Below are 6,772 nucleotides of genomic sequence, written 5' to 3'. Positions count from 1 at the left end.
AGTAGTAATGCTTTGATGTGCTTTTTTAACGATAAAATGGTTACTCTTAGAAACAAAATTAATGACCTCTTGCCTTTGACCAGTATAGTGTTATCAACAGCTCNAGAATAAGAATAATGCAAGATTTCTTTTCAGCACTGTAGCCAGGCTGACAGAGAGCCACAGCTCGATTGAGCCTTCTATTCCCATAGCACTCAGTAGTATTACTACTGAGTGCTATGGGAATAGAAGGCTCAATCGAGCTGTGGCTCTCTGTCAGCCTGGCTACAGTGCTGAAAAGAAATCTTGCATTATTCTTATTCTCATCTATTAATGAAGAGTAGTAAGCTGCTCTCGCTTTACGCAGTGCTTTCTTATATTCATTGAGAGTAATATGGCAAATTAAACGCGATTCTTCAAGTTTAGTGGAACGCCATATCCTTTGAAGTTGTGTCGACTTTTGCTTTATTTTTGCGGGTTTCGGCATTATGCCATGGAGCTAGTCTATGTTGTTTTATTTTCTTCTTTTTCAAAGGAGGAACAGAGTCTAAATTTGTTCGCAGCGCATCTGTAGCACTATCAACAACAAGATCAATTTGGGGTGGTGTACATTTTGTATACGTTTCCTCCCTTACATACAGACAAGCTATCGAGTTAAGTATTGATGGAATCTCTTCCTTAAATTTGGCTATAGCACTAACAGATAGGTTTCTGCTGCAGGAACTATTGACTAATGGTTTGTAGTCTAGTAACAGTACTTTAAAAGTTACAAAAAAATGGTCGGATAAAGCAGGATCATGCGGTTCGACTAATAGTTGCTCAATTTCAATACCATAAGTCAGAACAAGGTTGAGAGTGTGGCCAAAGGCCAGTTCACAGCATTACGTTGGAGTAAGGCCATGGAACTGGTCAGACAGTTTTTGTACTGTTTTCACTTCATTTTCCTCCTTCCTTTTTATGTATCTACGCAGGGTTGACCTTTCAATATTTCTGTCCTTTGCCACTGCTCTGATGGATTTTCCACCCTTGCCATTAGTGGCTGCTCTCTCCATTTCTTTTACAGAGACTTAACATATCCTCAGTTCCCTAAGTTGAACCACTGGCTCAATTTACCCCACAGCAAGTGGCTCACTTTGCACCACAGCCACTATTTTGGAAAAAACTGTCTAGTTTAGTAATTCCTGCTAATCTTTAGAAAAAAAATTCACAAGGTTTTACATTTTGCTACATATCCAACATGTATGATAAATACTTTCAGACCTGGATACACTTTCTTTGACATAACAGTAATTATACACTTTGAAAAGCAACACCTGGTTTACACATTTACCACTTAACGATGTGCTTCTGTCCATAACAGCCACATATAAATGATTGGTGCTTCCTGAATTTATGGTCACATGGCAACAAATGTGCACAGTTCCCTAGATAAAGGGGGTGGGTGAATTTACCCACTGGCTCACCTTACCCCACTCTCCCCTACAGATCTAACTGATGGCCAATTGCTGTAAGTCATCCCCTCTCCCTTACCCTACAAGAAACATAACAAAATGATAGCAGTCTTGGATGTTTTAAGGTCACTATTTTCTCAACTGCTAGCCTAAAACAAACCAAAAAAGGTTACTTTTTAAACCCAAATAAACCTTCAGAGCTCACATTCCAACTTTGTTTTCCTGTGGAAGCTAAATCCAATCAATAACTAACTAATTCTTCGGTGTATCTACCGTCCATTTATTTTTAAGGGTCTAATCATTAGACCCTTTAGTAAGGTGAAAGCAAAAAGCAAAAAGGCCTCTCAGACGCTCTTCCGTTTACTTGCTTAATAAAGAAAAACAAATGGACAGTAGATACACAGATTCTAATTCAAAGGTTGTACACTGCAAGGCTGTGTTTTAGTAAATGACCAAGGATCCTGACAAAGGAGCATTTCACGAACCAGTGCATTCAAATTAATTGAAAGCAATCAAATTTGTGTTGCTCCTTATGAGCTTTTACATATTAAATACCCATGACATAAGCAATATGATATAAAAAACATTTTATTATGTCTTACAACACATCAGACATTATAATAAGAGTCACAAATCATGAATCCTGCCTCTCATAGCATACTGTGTAGCCTATGTACTATGGAATCATGGTAGGCTAAGTATGTTGTAATTAAAAATGTAGGACTTGATTTTGTTTGTAAATGAACTAATGTGTTAGCCCTAAGTACTCACAGTAGTCATTTAGGTATTTTCAGGATTTCTCTTTATACCCAACAATCAGTAGGCTATTAACCGTAAATCTTAGGTAAATTGTAATGCTAGAATTAGCAGCCAGTTAGCATAGCATAAGACTGGAGCAGTGGGAAACAGTTGGCCTGGCTTGGTCCAAAGCTAACAAATACCACCTGCCAGCACCTCAAAGCTCACTTATTAACATGTTGTATCTTGTTTTCTGTAAAAGTGTTAAGTTGTTGTCTCGATAGGTGGTGTGACTGAGGTGACCTCACTTTGAACGACAAGAGTTCACGGCTCTCGTACACAGGTACACTCTCAGATTATGCTAAACTAACTAACTAGCCGTCTCCTGGCTGCACTGTAGCTTAATTTGAAACAAATAAAATAGTTGTATCAATCTTCTCATATCAACAATACAACATTTTTCTAAATACTTTTTTTTGTTGACAAAAAGAAAGTATGTCGAAAATTAACACACCATTTAAAGGAAGCCGTTTAAATGACAACATGCAATTTAATGGTAGGCCTAAGCATTCACAATACTTAGAGCCTAACAACTGATTGCAAAGAATTGTGAGAGGTGCCGATATGACTTGACATGCTATGAACTTTAAACTTCTGTGAATCTATGTGATTTAATAACACAGATTTAGCTATTCTATCCTATTGTTTATAGCCTACCTAAATGACGAACTTTAAAAAATATATCTGTATGTAATGCACAATAATAATGTTAACAATGTTGCAAATATAAATAGGCCTATAAAAATAAAAGTATTATATTTATGATAGTTAGGCTATAGTAAAACTGCCAGTGTTCCAGATCCCTGTAATGAAACATGTCATTTAATCATAATACCTTTATTTGCCCCGCAGGGGGGAAATGTACGTTATTACAACAGCATGGTGCAAGCAAGAGAATATAATTATTTATACAATTAATATATATATATATATATATATATTAATAGGAGATTGCACCATGGTAAAACAATTATAATTTCATTTTTTTGTAGATGATCATTTACAATTATAGAAGTAGCCGTTACTTTTTACACATTGCAATTACATTTAAAGAACAATAAAGTTTAAATTGCACCGAAGATTGTTATGAGTGTAATATTCATCTGTTATTGTTGTTATTAACCTGAGAGGTGGCGACATTCCCATTTGTTTCACATAATGCCATTAACACGTTATTCGTATGACAGTCACTATTTCAAATTTATTTTGGTAATGTTTATTTTCAAGGTCGACACTGTGTATTTCTCTTGTTTAAATGTGTCTCGATGATAAAAAAAAGAGAGTGATGAGCATCGGACTAACTGCCTTTGTGTGCACCATGTTGTGTATACGTAAAAGGCAACGTAAGGATGTTTTGAACAGAGGAGTCTAGTGGTTCCCGACATTCCTCTGGCTTGTGAATGCAGCATCACCGCCAGTAGAAGGAGCTCTTCAGTCCCACCTAATCCACGAGCCTGACATACACAAACATGGCGATATCACAAGCAGGCAAGATGCAGTTCTCTCTTCGGTGCTCCTTTTATTTATTAGTCTTCTGGGTCGCTGGTAATCATTCGTCGACCCTTCGTGTGCACCCGCAGCAGCGCTACATGCTGCCGCAAAACAGAGGGTTTTTCACTGTAGAAGCAAATGAGGATTTACTGGACGGAGATGGAGGAGGCGCCGCTGCTTCAGAGCTGCCTCTGGCCGCTCGTAGTGCCGCTAAAGGCGGGTTGGACTCCGGCGCCTATCCGCAACATCGAAGCCGCCGGAGCCCTGGTGAATCGGCCATGCCAAAGGTGTACGGACAGGTAATATAGTGCATCTCGGTGCTATGCTACTAACACTACTTTCATAAATCTGCATCACCTCAGGCTGCCCTTAGCTGGCAAGGGTGTACTGAAGATATTACGCAAGTCCCACTGTGGTTTTCCTTATCTTTAGTCACATCATTTTGCACCTTATGCTAGCTCTATTTGTGTTGACTGCTGTATGAAGAGAAAGTGCCTTGTTTAACCTCAAAGCAGCACACCCAGTGCACAGAGCAGTAACCATCGTTGAGGCAGTGCGGTTGTTGATAACGTTAACTACATAAAGTTACAGCTCACTAAACATGTATTATTGAATGTCAACTCTCAAACCTGGTTTCCCTTTCAGTTAATGGAAGCCTGTCTGAGGCAGTTCCTGTATGATGTACTTTTTTAGCTTCTACGTACTTTAAATGCAGAGGTTGAAGAAGTACTCAGATATTGTACAAGTAGAGTGTAGGAAATACTTTGTAAAGTCCTTCATTCAAAAATGTTACTCGAGTAAAAGTACAAAAGTAGTATTCTGAAATGTATTTGTGTTACAGGTGTGTCTGTCTGCTGAGAAACAAGGAGAACAAATATCCTGCTTTTGTAATAAAAGATAATGCAGGCAGAATAGTTGCGCTAATGCTAGGTGAGAAACAAATGGTTCGGCTTGCTGAGGTTGAGTGTGGTGTTGGTTTATTGGCTGTTGAGCGGTCATTAGTTTCATTCAGTCACTCATTACAAAGACAGTTCATCCAGTAGTCTGACATCTTGAACTGTTTCAATCTCTTTGCCTTCCGACATTATAATGTGATTGAACACACTCAGACGACACCATGCTAGAAGAAGTAGAGTGAAGCATCTCAGAACAAACTGCAGCCGCCTCCATGAAACATTATTGCCTGACACAATATGTCAGAGCCAAGTGGAGAAAACAAATAAGAGTAAGGGCAGAGGCCTAAACTGGTCTGGTAACATGCTGGTTGGTTACACCATAAACACAGGTGAATTTGTTAAAGGGAAACGCATCTCTGCCACAAGCATTTGAGCGTCTTTATGATGACTATAAAGACGGCTTTTAACGATCAGGAGATTGTGTGATAATTTTAATTACTGAAGATCTTGAAGTGCTTTGATTGCTTGAGTCATTTAATGCATTCACTGATTCAGGCCTCTCACATGTAAATAACTGCAGGTTGTCTTATAGTAAATTAAATATCTTTGAGCCTGTTATTAACGGTTCAAACACGCTACACTGTATGCATATGAAACTCTCCTCTCTGGAGCGTCTTGATGGTCATTTTTCACTCATGATTAATCGTATAATCGAGAAAATAATGTACAGATGGTTGAATCTATAATGGAATCACCATGGCTATATAGGGGCAAGGCAAGAACACTAAACACAAGATAATAAATTGTGCAAAAAAAGTGACACTGTCATGGAGGATTGGTCAGAGAAAACAGATTCAAAAGAAACAGTATAGCTGCTAGTCCTTCCATGTGTTTCTCTCCATCAGCAGCCTGGTGTCTCACACAGATCGCTGATCTGTGTCTGGTGACACCCACAATCCAAACACAGCAAACAGAGCAAATAGCCTCCAGGGACTCACATCGGGATCAGGTGTTGTTGCTGCTTGTGAAAGATGCAACCGGCAGAAGCTGTTATTAAATGCTTAGCTTGTCAAGTGTCTGTCCCCCAGCCGGGTGTCCTTGTTGGTTTATAGCGGTATGACTGGACTTGTTAAGAAGCTTGAGCAGGCGTCATAATTACAGATAATGGGTTGCTCTGAGTGGGGTGAAGTTTGCATACTTAGACCCTAGCCACATGGAGACGGTAAAAAAAACGAACCAAATTCGATATTAAAAAAGTATTCCGTCCACACACAATCTGCACCAGAAACGTGTCCGTCCACATGAGACCGCTGGAGACGCTATAGTACATATGCCGGGCCTGTAAGTGGTGCTTCACTTCCGCCAGAAAATGCACCAAAAGCAGCAAAGAAGACTTCACGAGCATGCATGTTTGCCATGGTTGCCCTTCTGTTTATTCTCCGCGGTGGATTTAGCAGCAGAGGTGGGGAGAGGCAGGGGCTAGGGCTCTGGCTCTGTTTCTCCCTCCTCGAGGCAAGCGTGTGCTCCTGCTGTAAATCTCTCCGGTAGTCCACCAGGTGAAAAACACCCACCTCTCCGCCTCTTCCAAGGGACGAGGGGACTGTGCGGCAGAGTTTCAGTCAAAAAAAAAATTCAACGGTCAACATGTCCGTTAAAGTTTAAATGTTCCGGACAAAATTATAAAAGTGCCGGTCAAAGGTCTTCTTTGTTATTTATTGAGCTTTAAAACAAATGAATAACGAGTAACGTCTCTATTATCCGGAAGTGTTTTAAATAGTGATGTTGTAGTGAAAATGCATGTTTTGGAAGTAGTTAGCAAACAACTAGATACATTTGACTAAACGGATATTTTGACATCGTTTTCATCAAGAATTTCCAGCGATGAATCAACCCCAGCAAAATGTGCGATTTATAATGTTAAAAAATATGTAACTTTTTGCAGTGTCATTGTATCATCTTGTGTAGTTGATTTAAAAACATGTGTCCTCGTCAAAATTGCCAAAACCTTTACATCTTAATAAAGATGGCTAACTGACTAAATGAGAATACTAAATGTCACCGCACCGACAGGAGTCTGCCTTTTTAGCTTAGCGCTGGGGACATGAATTCATGCTAACGTAGTATAGTTCCTTAGCGTTTCACTTCTGGCAACTGAAT

The sequence above is a fragment of the Notothenia coriiceps genome, unplaced genomic scaffold (assembly GCF_000735185.1).
Source record: "Notothenia coriiceps isolate Sejong01 unplaced genomic scaffold, NC01 NC01_scaffold00014068, whole genome shotgun sequence".
In the NCBI taxonomy this organism is placed as follows: domain Eukaryota; kingdom Metazoa; phylum Chordata; class Actinopteri; order Perciformes; family Nototheniidae; genus Notothenia; species Notothenia coriiceps.
The sequence above is the reverse complement of the archived record's forward strand: the minus strand, read 5'-3'. Positions refer to the sequence as shown.